The following is a 14510-nucleotide window of genomic DNA, read 5'->3' as shown; positions in this document are numbered from 1 at the left end:
CTTCAGCCCAACAAATAGGAGATCAGCACTTGCGGCCATACAACGCTTCAAAAGGTGCGGAATTAATACTCGAATGATAACTGTTGTTGTAAGAGAATTCGGCTAGCGGCAAATGGCTTTCCCAAGCCTTTCCGAAATCAATGACACATTGTGATGACCCGAAAATTTTTGACCAAATTTAAACTTAATCTTTGTATGATTAACATTTTCGACACGATAAGCAAAGTCTGTAAAACTGAATCTCAAAAATTTTGAACTACTTTTATATATTTAAATACCCTTCGGTTATTTTTGACGATTCGCAAACAATTATATGTAAATAGATACATATATACTATAACTTGAAAAGGTAACAATGTATTAATTATTTGATACCGTACATTAAACTTATTGGTTTAAATATCTATTTGAATATATATGATAAGTTGAAATATTTATTATTAAAATTTATTTATAAATAACTTCCAATGTGTATTTAAAAACTGATTTATGTATATTAAAAAGATATATACATATATATAATTTCAAGTTATTTAGTAAACGATAGTAACATTTTCAAATTGCAACAGTACCCAAAATGCTACAGTGTTTTCGAAAATCACTATTTGCTACAGTGAAATTGACTTTGCTACAGTGAATTGCTACAGTAACTTAGCTTGCTACAGTGGTATAGTTTATGGATGATTTAAGACTATATTTTGACAAAGGTACGATTCACGAAACGTAAAGTACAAGTTTTCTCAGTATACGATAGGACGTTCGAAAAATCGAAACCGGGACATAAGTCGAGTGACGACGTACGATTTATCGGAACGAAAATTACAAGTCAACTATGCACGTGAATATAATATATTATATATATAATTAATATAAATTATATATAATATATATTATTTTTAAAATATGTCGACAAGCTTGATGACAAACAATATGTGAGCTGGAAGGGGAGGCCATGCGATCGCATGGCCACAGGCCTTCAAACCCATGCGATCGCATGGCAGTGTTTGTCAGGCCACATCTATAAATTCCAGTGTTTTCGCTCGATTAAAATCACACACATACACAAATATATATACTCCGTAATATTATTTATTATTATTATTATTATTATTATTATTATTATTATTATTATTGTTATTATTATTATTATTATTATTATTATTATTATTATTAATAAGATTATTATTAATCGTATTTTTTTTTATTATTAGTGTTATTATTTTTGCGATACAAAAATAATAATGTACATAAAATATTACGACGGAGTGCTGTCCAAGTAATTTTCAAAATGAGTTTCCGAGCGAGCTAGAGTTAAGGAAAATATGGGTTATTGCCAAGGAAATTATGGGTAATGTTCGGGGGTATTTTTGTGAATCAAACCTCGTGTTTATCATCTCCGATGCGTCTACGTGCTTTCCTGCAATATTGTATATCAATATTAAACTGTGAGTTTCATTTGCTCCATTTTTAATTACTTTTGCAATATACATTTTTGGGCTGAGAATACATGCAATTTATTTTAAACTCAATGGATACAAGTACATACTTAATTCTACATTGAGTTTAAACCGAAAATCCCTTAGCTTTGGTAACTAGTAACTGCCAGTACATAGGATGTGGACTGGTGGGCGCGAATAATAGTATATGGATCCATAGGGCTTGACATCCCCGTCCGAGCTAGAGCGCTAGCCTTTTAATGGACGTGTGTTATTTGAGTTTAGGACACGTTGGTTTGCGTGTATTAAAACGAATAGGGTATTTATCATTATAACGTTAAAGTTTAGTTACCAGGGTGCTCTGTTATGTAGAATCTATTGATAAACGTTTCTGGATGAAACAACTGAAATCTTGTGATCCATTTTTATATAATCTATTGATAAACGTTTCTGGATGAAACAACTGAAATCTTGTGATCCATTTTTATATAATCTATTGATAAACGTTTTTGGATGAAACAACTGAAATCTTGTGATCCACTTTTATATACAGATTATGCGAAACACTAAAACTATGAACTCACCAACCTTTGTGTTGACACTTGTTAGCATGTTTATTCTCAGGTTTCCTAGAAGTCTTCCGCTGTTTGCTTATATGTTAGACAAGCTATGTGCATGGAGTCATACATGGCATATTTTTCAAGGAAACGTTGCATTCACCAAATCATCACCATGTATCTTATTTTGACTGCATTGTCAATGGAAGTACTATTGTAAACTATTATTTACAGTGATTGTCTATATGTAGAAATCATCAGATGTCGAAAACCTTTGATTTAAATATTCATTTATGGTGTGCCTTTTCAAAAGAATGCAATGTTTACAAAACGTATCATATAGAGGTCAAATACCTCGCAATGAAATCAATGAAGACGTATTGTCCATATGGATTTGGAGCGATCGTCACACACATGCACGCAACATGTCTTCTAAAGTCTGAATTGTGTGTTCGCTTTGTCCGTTGGTCTGCGGGTGATACGCAGTGCTCATGTCGAGACGAGTTCCCAAGGCTTCTTGCAAAGAACGCCAAAATTTGGAAGCAAAACGGGGATCGCGATCTGAGATGATCGATAAGGGCACACCATGACGAGATACAACCTCTTTTATGTATAGTTGACCGAGTCTCTCCATCGTATCCGTTTCCTTCATGGCTAAGAAGTGTGCAGATTTAGTGAGACGGTCAACAATAACCCAAATGGTATCGTATCTGTAGCGACCTGACAAAATCGTCATTGACGGCGCCGTCTACTTAGGTCCCGTTACGTGGTCATAAGTCTTTAAAACAACGTTTGACCAAAAGATATGTCGCATTCATTTCAAATGTAAAGATTGTTCAAAGTTTACGAGAATAGTTCCACCACAAGTTACGTTACAAAGTTATAAGTACAAATGAAACTTATGCGACACAATTTAAAAGTAGCCAAAAGACGCTCCATGTATGCATATATACTCGACATCCAATGCAAGTATCAAAATAATGAGCGGAAGCATGTATCATGTATCGTTCAAGGACCTAAGAAAAACATAGAAATCTGTCAACGAAAACGTTGGTGAAATCATAGGTTTAAGTAAGTAAGTACAAGTGAACCACAAGATTTGCAACAATGAGATAATAGTAATACATTCCAAAAGTTTGTTTCACGAGCACCCAATTATCAATGCTTAACATTCCTACCATAGAACCCCATCACAATAGTGTTAGAACATACACTGTTTCTCGAAAATACATTTCATTCGTAAACGGTAGCGAACCGTTTGAATGAGGGTTTGTCAAACCCATATGGCCATATAACATAAGTTCTCGCTTACACCCGACAAGTGTAACTAATGATAATCGAATTGAGAATTTTTGTTCAAACTCGTATGTAGAATGTTTGTTTTCCTGTACTTGTGTTCACTTAGTTAAAAAGGAACGTTTATGTTTTCTCATCCCAAATGTAAGTTTCAAAAGAGTAAAAGTGGGACTATGATCTCACCTTGAGTGCACGAGTAGTAAAGTACTTCAACAAGTAAACGTGTGCAAAGAACAATGCTAGTCTTGACCTAAACAAATAGGTTGTATCAATAACGATAGTCACGATTGGTCAAAGATGTTCAATTAGTCTTATGGCTCGTTAAGACTCGATCATAATAGCATGTGAATCAAATTGTCATGTTTCATGCAAGGTACAAGTATAAAAGCATGTTAGAACGATTGCACAAACATTTGGTTAAGTTTGATTAAAAGTCAACTTGGTCGGGTCAAAGTCAACGAAAAAGTCAACACGTTCGGGTCGGGTCCCGAACTATTTTTCTGAGGTTTTTAATCATATATGAGCATGTTAGAACAAGTTACATGTGAATCGGAGGTCCATAGCATAGCAAACATTTTTCGTAAAATGACCAACGAAGACAGAGTCTGTCAATGTATCTGGACGGCGTCCAGATTGTCTGGACGGCGTCCAGCTTTGAAGGCTGGGACGGCGTCCAAATAGCTGGACGGCGTCCAGCTTTGAAATCTGGGACGGCGTCCAAGTGTCTGGATGGCGTCCAGATTGGTATTCCAGTCTGATGCAGTAAGCTTCTAAGTACACGAACCAAAAACCAAATAAACACAATTTATGATCCGCAAACAATCAAGTCAAGTATTTTATACCGTTGGGAAGGTAATTTGACGAAGAAAACGACTAGACACATTTCAACAAGTAATTTAACACCTACAACAACCCAAAACCGCATTAAACGTTCATAATCAAAGGTTCAAGTTCTAAAAACGCATTTCATGATTCGGGTAACCAATTTACATGTATGATATGCCGTTTCGAAGGTAATCAAACACATGTTGCAACAAAACACTTATCAACAATATTTCATAGCATTTGATACATCAAAAGTTCATATAAAGCTTATCAAACTCTAACCAAAATCTCAAAACCAATAATCATGTTAATGTAAGGTTTTCATGTCAATCAACACACCAAAACGAAGTTAATGAAGTAACTAACACTTTGAACACACAACCATTAACATCTAAACACATTTTATCACTCAAAATCAAAGGTTAAACTAATCCATTTCAAGTGTTCATGCTAGTTACACCAAATAACAAGATCGAGCATACAAATTACATACACGACATCACAATGAGCCATAGACACTAACTAACACCATTTCAAGTCAAAAACACGAATTTAGAGAAATATAGAGTTTTAGAAATGTTACCCAAACGAGATGAAGTTGGTACCAAAATGAAGAGGATGAAGAGAGGATCACGAATATGTAATTTATTTTGTTGTAAGCCTCCTAGATCGAATTTAGATGATGATTGAATGAATTTGGTAATTGTGTGTGTGTTCTTGCTAGAGAGAAAGAGAAAGAGATGGAGATGGTTGAATGGTGGTGATTGGGGTGGACTAGTTGACCTAGTCAACTAGTTTGCCCCGTGTCAATTTTAGTCCCTCAAGTTTGAATCGGGTGCGTGAATTACCTAATCGAGATAATTTAAAACGCGTATTAACGAAAGATGTTATAAATATATAACGGACTTTAAAATAGTTAAACGGAAAGTAACCGGAAAAAGGCGGGATGTTACATTACCTACTCCTTAAAAGAAATTTCGTCCCGAAATTTAAGTAGGCGTAGTAGTCGTTGTTTCTTCCTCGAGATTTTGCGTTTCCGAATTCACGAATAGATGAGGATACTTCCTTTGAATTTGATCTTGTCTTTCCCAAGTAAACTCGGGTCCCCTTTTGGCGTTCCAACGGACTTTAACAATCGGGATTCGGCTTTGTTTTAACGTTTTGACGGAGGTGTCCACAATTTCAACCGGTTCCTCCACAAAATGAAGTTTGTCATCGATAGTAAGCTCCTCGAGAGGGATGACGAGTTCGGTTTCGGCTAAACACTTTTTCAAGTTAGATACATGGAAAGTAGGATGAACGGAACTCAGTTGAGGCGGAAGATCTAAACGGTAAGCAACGGTTCCAACACGCTCCAAGATTTCGAAAGGACCAATATACCGCGGATTTAGCTTCCCGCGTTTCCCAAAGCGGATTACACCTTTCCAAGGTGCGACTTTTAACATTACTCGGTCACCGACTTGAAATTCGAGGTCGTTGCGTCGTTTGTCGGTATAACTCTTTTGACGACTCCGGGCCGTCCGAAGCCTATCTCGGATTTGTACGATCTTCTCGGTGGTTTCATGAATGAGTTCGGGACCGGTGATTTGTTTGTCGCCTACTTCAGCCCAACAAAGAGGAGAACGACATTTTCGGCCATATAATGCTTCGAATGGTGCGGTGTTAATACTCGCGTGATAACTATTGTTGTAGGAGAATTCGGTGAGAGGCAAGTGCTTATCCCAAGTTTTTCCAAAGTCGACAACGCAAGCTCGTAGCATGTCTTCCAAGGTTTGAATTGTGCGTTCGCTTTGTCCGTCGGTTTGTGGATGATATGCGGTGCTCATGTCTAAACGCGTTCCCAATGCTTCTTGCAAAGTACGCCAAAATCTAGAAACAAAACGGCCATCTCGGTCGGAGATAATCAATAAGGGTACACCGTGTCGGGCTACGATTTCTTTGATGTAGAGTTGTGCGAGTTTCTCCATGTTGTCGGTTTCCTTCATGGCTAGGAAGTGTGCGGATTTGGTGAGACGGTCAACAATAACCCAAATGGTATCATAACCGCCCGTCATTTTTGGTAGCTTGGTGATAAAATCCATCGTTATCCTTTCCCACTTCCATTGCGGGATCTCGAGTTATTGAAGTAGTCCGGATGGTCTTTGGTGTTCGGCTTTGACTTTGGAACATGTCAAACACTTGGAAACATAAGTAGCTACGTCCCTTTTGATGTTCGGCCACCAATATAGTTGTTTAAGGCCGTGGTACATCTTATTGGCACTGGGGTGAATCGAGTATCGTGACTTATGGGCTTCATCTAAAATAAGGCTTCGTAGGTCCCCATAACTAGGCACCGAAATCCTTCCGGCGTAATATCGGAGTCCGATCTCCCTAATTTCGAATCGAGAGACGAGAATGTTCAAGAGCTCGTGTGAAAGGTTTTCATCCTTGAGAGCCTCATCTTGGGCTACCCGAATTTGGCTATTAAGGTTTGTGTGGATGGTGATGTTTAAGGCTCGGACACGAAGAGGCACCGCTCTTTCTTTTCGACTTAAGGCATCGGCTACTACATTTGCCTTCCCGGGATGGTAACGAAGCTCGCAATCGTAATCGTTTAAGGTTTCAATCCACCTTCGTTGTCTCATGTTTAGTTGCTTTTGATCGAAAATGTGTTGGAGACTTTTGTGGTCGGTAAAGATAGTACTCTTGGTTCCATAAAGATAGTGTTCCCACATTTTAAGTGCAAAGACAACGGATCCGAGTTCGAGATCATGCGTCGTGTAGTTTCGTTCATGAATTTTGAGTTGTCGAGAAGCATAAGCAATGACTTTCGTTCGTTGCATCAATACACACCCAAAACCATGTTTTGAGGCATCGCAATATACAACAAAGTCATCATTGCCTTCGGGAAGTGACAAGATAGGAGCGGTGGTTAGCTTCGTTTTCAAGATTTGGAATGCGGATTCATGTTCGGTTGCCCAAACGAATTTTCTTCCCTTATGAGTTAACGTGGTTAGAGGACGAGCAACCAAAGAAAAATCCTTGATGAATCTACGGTAGTATCCGGCGAGACCCAAGAATTGACGGATGTGAGTAGGAGTAGTAGGAGTCTCCCATTTACTAATGGCTTCGATTTTCGTTGGATCGACTTTAATACCTTGGTCACTTACAACATGACCAAGAAATTGAACTTCCTTTAACCAAAATTCACACTTGGAGAATTTGGCATAGAGTTGTTCTTGTCTTAAAAGTTCAAGCACAAGTCGGAGGTGTTCCTCGTGTTCTTCTTCGCTTTTTTGAATAGACTAAAATATCATCGATGAACACGATAACGAATTTGTCAAGATACGGTTTGCACACGCGGTTCATAAGATCCATGAACACCGCCGGTGCGTTAGTGAGACCAAATGGCATTACAAGAAATTCATAACTACCATAACGAGTTCGGAAAGTGGTTTTGGAGACATCTTCTCCCTTAACCCTCAATTGATGATAACCGGAGCGGAGATCGATTTTCGAATATACACAAGACCCTTGTAGTTGATTAAAGAGGTCATCGATGCGAGGAAGAGGATATCGGTTCTTAACCATCAATTTGTTTAGTTCACAATAGTCAATGCACATTCGTAGGGACCCGTCTTTCTTTTTAACAAACAAACAAAATCGGAGCGCCCCAAGGTGAATGGCTAGGTTGGATAAAACCACGATCAAGTAGTTCTTGGATTTGACTTTGCAATTCTTGCATTTCGGATGGAGCCAGTCTATATGGTGCACGTGCTACGGGTGCGGCTCCCGGAATAAGATCGATTTGGAATTCAACCGGTCGATGAGGTGGAAGACCCGGCAATTCATCGGGAAATACATCGGAATAGTCACTAACAATTGGCACATCATCGATGTGCTTCTCATCGGACTCGACTTTCTTAACGTGAGCAAGGATCGCAAAACAACCCTTACGGAGTAGTTTTCTAACTTTAATACACGAAACAAGGTTGAGTCCGGTGCAACTCTTATCGCCATAGACGATCAAAGGTTCACCATTCTCGATAGGGATTCGGATTGCGTTAAGATCACAAAGGATGTGAGATTTCATTTTGGCTAGCCAATTCATACCGATTATTACATCGAAGCTACCTAGTTCCATGGGTATCAAGTCGATTTCAAACTCATTACCCAAAATGTTTAACGTACACGCCCGGTAATATGTGTCGGCACTCAATAGTTTTCCGTTGGCCACTTCAATGGTATAAGTGGTATCTAGTGGACGTGGTGGAGTATTAAAAGAATGACTCAAAGTCTTGGATACAAAACTCTTATCGGCACCTGAATTGAATAAACAAGTAACATAAGTGTTGTTGAGAAGAAACGTACCCGTGACTAATTCATTATCATCTCAGGCTTCCTCGGTGTTGATGTTGAAAGCTCGGCCGCGCGTATTGGGGTTATCTTTCCTCTTCGGGCATGCATTTCTATAATGGCCCGTTTGGCCACATTCGTAACAAGTGCCCGTCTTTGGTGCATTGGGCCACTTTCGAGCGACGGGAGTGGCACTTTTACAATCGTTGGCCTTATGACCAATTCCTTGGCACTGATGGCAAATTAGCTTACTACATTCGCCAAAGTGATGTTTGTTGCATTTGTTGCAAAGAGGTAGATTTCCGGCATAACCCTTCTTGCCGTCGGAGGTAAAAGATTTCTTGGCAAAGTTGTTGTTGCTTGATTGGGGAGCTTCCCATTTTCTTTTGTTGTTACCCGACTTGTCCTCGGCTTTAGGTGCCGGTACTACGATTTCGTCCACCGTCTCTATCAATTTGCGGGCCATGTTCAAAGCTTCTTGATGATTAGGGGGTTTGGATGACATTACTCCGTGTTTGATGCTCTTTGGAAGACCATCCATGTAGAGTTCAACCCTTAAAGACTCGGGGTTCACAAGGTTTGGGCACATCAAGGCTAGTTTAGAAAATCGTTGATTATAGGCCTTGAGATCGTTTCTGACCGCTTTTAGAGTTCTTAGCTCTTGTTCGAGCTTTCTGGTTTCCTCGCGCAGAAAATATTTGGTGATCATCTTTCCTTTCAAATCGGACCAAGAGAGAGCGTGGGCTTCATCGGTACCCACCGATTGTACATAGGTGTTCCACCAAGTGAGAGTGACGCCGGAGAAAGTGTGGGTGGAGTACTTGACCTTGTCTTGGTCCCGACAACCGCTTATGCTGAAAACGACTTCTGTTTGCTCAAACCATCGAGTGAGAGCAACCGGTCCTCCGGTTCCATCGAAAGTGTGAGGTTTGCACCCCATGAAAGCTTTATAGGAGCATCCCTCGTTTGAGTTACCGGCTCCATTGTTGTTGTTGTTGTTGTGATTGTTGTTATTGTTATTGTTGTTGGAAGAGTGACCGGCCATGGCCGCATCTACGGCGGTGGCTATCATGCGTTGTAGAGCTTGTTCGGGAGTTTCACGGCGTAGCGCACGGCTAAGAGGCATTGTTCCTTCAAAACAAAAGAATACCGTTGGTTAGTATTCTAAATAATACTAACCGTGATATGGAATAAAGATAGAGAGAAAATTTTCCTTGACTCGCCTTAAATTCTTTATGCCACAATGTCAGAACGTTCATATGAGTCACCGTAATATAATCCCGGAAATTATATTACCCTGATTCATATGTGCATTCGACATCATTTTATATAGTCAAGGTGGCGTGTCAATCAAATTAAACAACGTGAGATTAAGATGAACTAAGAGTAGATATGAGTAGAAGCGTTCGAGTATAAATGCACAAGTAGTCAAGTAATTCCTACTTCAAGTCTATATGCCGGTTGTAGTCTAGACTCACCAATGTACCCTATGACTCGGGGTCGACACCAATGAACTCTAAATCCCTACAACCAACGCTCTGATACCATCTGTAGCGACCCGACAAAATCGTCATTGACGGCGCCGTCTACTTAGGTCCCGTTACGTGGTCATAAGTCTTTAAAACAACGTTTGACTAAAAGATATGTCGCATTCATTTCAAATGTAAAGATTGTTCAAAGTTTACGAGAATAGTTCCACCATAAGTTACGTTACAAAGTTATAAGTACAAATGAAACTTATGCGACACAATTTAAAAGTAGTCAAAAGACGCTCCATGTATGCGTATATACTCGACATCCAATGCAAGTATCAAAATAATGAGCGGAAGCATGTATCATGTATCATTCAAGGACCTGAGAAAAACATAGAAATCTGTCAACGAAAACGTTGGTGAAATCAAAGGTTTAAGTAAGTAAGTACAAGTGAACCACAAGATTTGCAACAATGAGATAATAGTAATACATTCCAAAAGTTTGTTTCACGAGCAACCAATTATCAATGCTTAACATTCCTTCCATAGAACCCCATCACAATAGTGTTAGAACATACACTGTTTCTCGAAAATACATTTCATTCGAAAACGGTAGCGAACCGTTTGAATGAGGGTTTGTCAAACCCATATGGCCATATAACATAAGTTCTCGCTTACACCCGGCAAGTGTAACTAATGATAATCGAATTGAGGATTTTTGTTCAAACTCATATGTAGAATGTTTGTTTTCCTGTACTTGTGTTCACTTAGTTAAAAAGGAACGTTTATGTTTTCTCATCCCAAATGTAAGTTTCAAAAGAGTAAAAGTGGGACTATGATCTCACCTTGAGTGCACGAGTAGTAAAGTACTTCAACAAGTAAACGTGTGCAAAGAACAATGCTAGTCTTGACCTAAACAAATAGGTTGTATCAATAACGATAGTCACGATTGGTCAAAGATGTTCAATTAGTCCTATGGCTCGTTAAGACTCGATCATAATAGCATGTGAATCAAATTGTCATGTTTCATGCAAGGTACAAGTATAAAAGCATGTTAGAACGATTGCACAAACATTTGGTTAAGTTTGATTAAAAGTCAACTTGGTCGGGTCAAAGTCAACGAAAAAGTCAACACGTTCGGGTCGGGTCCCGAACTATTTTTCTAAGGTTTTTAATCATATATGAGCATGTTAGAACAAGTTACATGTGAATCGGAGGTCCATAGCATAGCAAACATTTTTCGTAAAATGACCAACGAAGACAGAGTCTGTCAGTGTATCTGGACGGCGTCCAGATTGTCTGGACGGCGTCCAAATAGCTGGACGGCGTCCAGCTTTGAAATCTGGGACGGCGTCCAAGTGTCTGGACGGCGTCCAGATTGGTATTCCAGTCTGATGCAGTAAGCTTCTAAGTACACGAACCAAAAACCAAATAAACACAATTTATGATCCGCAAACAATCAAGTCAAGTATTTTATACCGTTGGGAAGGTAATTTGACGAAGAAAATGACTAGACATATTTCAACAAGTAATTTAACACCTACAACAACCCAAAACCGCATTAAACGTTCATAATCAAAGGTTCAAGTTCTAAAAATGCATTTCATGATTCGGGTAACCAATTTACATGTATGATATGCCGTTTCGAAGGTAATCAAACACACGTTGCAACAAAACACTTATCAACAATATTTCATAGCATTTGATACATCAAAAGTTCATATAAAGCTTATCAAACCCTAACCAAAATCTCAAAACCAATAATCATGTTAATGTAAGGTTTTCATGTCAATCAACACACCAAAACGAAGTTAATGAAGTAACTAACACTTTGAACACACAACCATTAACATCTAAACACATTTTATCACTCAAAATCAAAGGTTAAACTAACCCATTTCAAGTGTTCATGCTAGTTACACCAAATAACAAGATCGAGCATACAAATTACATACACGACATCACAATGAGCCATAGACACTAACTAACACCATTTCAAGTCAAAAACACGAATTTAGAGAAATCTAGAGTTTTAGAAATGTTACCCAAACGAGATGAAGTTGGTACCAAAATGAAGAGGATGAAGAGAGGATCACGAATATGTAATTTATTTTGTTGTAAGCCTCCTAGATCGAATTTAGATGATGATTGAATGAATTTGGTAATTGTGTGTGTGTTCTTGCTAGAGAGAAAGAGAGAGAGATGGAGAAGGTTGAATGGTGGTGAATGGGGTGGACTAGTTGACCTAGTCAACTAGTTTGCCCCGTGTCAATTTTAGTCCCTCAAGTTTGAATCGGGTGCGTGAATTACCTAATCGAGATAATTTAAAACGAGTATTAACGAAAGATGTTATAAATATATAACGGACTTTAAAATAGTTAAACGGAAAGTAATCGGAAAAAGGCGGGATGTTACAGTATCCGCTCACCGTCTTCGGTAACTTCATAATGAAATCCATTGTTATCCTTTTCCACTTCCATTGCGGGATTTCTGGTTGCTGAAGTAACCCAGAAGGCTTCTGATGTTCGGCCTTAACTTTCGAACAAGTCAAACACTTACCAACATAAGTTGCAATGTCCTTCTTAAGATTAGGCCACCAATACTGTTCCTTAAGATCGTGGTACATTTTACCTGCTCCAAGATGATTCGAATATCTCGACTTGTGGGCTTCATCTAGTATAAGGTTCCGTAGATCTCCATAACGAGGTACCCAAATCCTTCCGGCATAGCATCGGAGTCCAGTTTCCTTAACTTCGAATCGGGAGACGAGAATGTTCAAGTATTCATGAGATATATTCTCCTCCTTGAGAGCCTCATCTTGGGCTGCTCGGATCTGGCTATTGAGGTTCGAATGAATGGTGATGTTCAGTACCCGAACACGAAGAGGTGTCATCCTCTCCTTTCGGCTCAAAGCGTCAGCTACAACATTGGCCTTGCCAGGGTGATAACGAAGTTCACAATCATAGTCGTTCAGTGTCTCGATCCATCGATGCTGTCTCATATTCAGTTGCTTCTGATCGAAGATGTGTTGGAGGCTTTTATGATCGGTGAAAATAGTGCTCTTAGTTCCATAAAGATAGTGTCTCCACAGCTTTAATGCAAAGACAACGGCTCCAAGCTCGAGATTGTGCGTAGTGTAATTTCGCTCGTGAATCTTCAGTTGTCGGGAGGCGTAAGCGATAACCTTTGTGCGTTGCATCAGTACACAACCAAAACCACTTTTCGAAGCATCGCAATAAATGACAAAATCGTCACTGTCCTCAGGAAGTGATAAGATTGGTGCGGTGGTTAACTTCTTTTTTAAGGTTTGAAATGCTGATTCTTGTTCGGGTTCCCAAATGAACTTCTTCCCTTTGTGAGTCAGTGCGGTCAAAGGACGCGCAATCAGAGAGAAACCTTCAATAAATTTTCGGTAGTAACCGGCGAGGGCTAGAAATTGGCGGATATGAGTCGGAGTAGTGGGGGTCTCTCACTTGCTGATAGCTTCAATCTTTGTGGGATCAACTTTGATACCCTGATCACTCACAACGTGACCCAGAAATTGGACTTCCTTCAACCAAAATTCACACTTGGAGAATTTGGCGTAAAGTTGCTCTTGTCTCAAGAGTTCCAACACTAGACGAAGATGTTGCTCATGTTCTTATTCGCTTTTGGAGTAGATGAGGATATCATCTATGAAGACGATAACAAACTTATCCAGGTATGGCTTGCAGACACGATTCATGAGGTCCATGAATACGGCAGGTGCGTTGGTTAAACCGAATGGCATCACGAGAAACTCATAATGACCATAGCGAGTTCTGAATGCAGTTTTCATCACATCACTCTCCTTCACCCTCAACTGGTGATAACCGGATCACAAATCGATCTTAGAGTAAACGCTCGATCCTTGTAGTTGATCAAAAAGATCTTCAATTCGGGGAAGAGGATACCGATTCTTAATCGTCAATTTGTTGAGTTCACGGTAGTCGATACACATGCGGAATGATCCATCCTTCTTCTTCACAAATAAAACAGGTGCGCCCCAAGGCGAGAAACTTGGTTGGATAAATCCACGGTCTAGCAGTTCTTGTAATTGACTCTGCAACTCTTGCATTTCAGAAGGTGCGAGTCGATAAGGTGCGTGAGCTACAGGTGCAGCTCCTGGCACTAAATCGATCTGAAACTCCACTGCTCTCGGTGGCGGTAATCCAGGAAATTCTTTCGGAAAGACATCGAAAAATTCGTTCACAATTCGCACGTCATCCACGCTCTTCACCTCAGTTTCTAACGTTTTCACATGTGCTAGAACAGCAAGACGTCCTTTCTTCATGATCTTTTGCGCTTTCATGCAACTAATGAGATTCAGTTTCGAGCTACATCTCTCTCCGTAAATAATCAGTGGCTCACCGTCTCAGTGGGGTATACGAAGAGCTTTATCTCCACAGATAATGTCAGCCCTTATCTTGGTCAACTAGTCCATACCGACAATAACATCAAAGCTTCCCAATTTAATGGGTATCAAGTCAATCTCAAAATCCATACCAGCTATGTTGATAATAGCTCCTCGGCTAATTTGGTCAACTTTCTCAAGTTTTCCATTGGCTACC

Source organism: Rutidosis leptorrhynchoides, chromosome 9 (genome assembly GCF_046630445.1).
Source record: "Rutidosis leptorrhynchoides isolate AG116_Rl617_1_P2 chromosome 9, CSIRO_AGI_Rlap_v1, whole genome shotgun sequence".
NCBI classification, from domain to species: domain Eukaryota; kingdom Viridiplantae; phylum Streptophyta; class Magnoliopsida; order Asterales; family Asteraceae; genus Rutidosis; species Rutidosis leptorrhynchoides.
The sequence above is the reverse complement of the archived record's forward strand: the minus strand, read 5'-3'. Positions refer to the sequence as shown.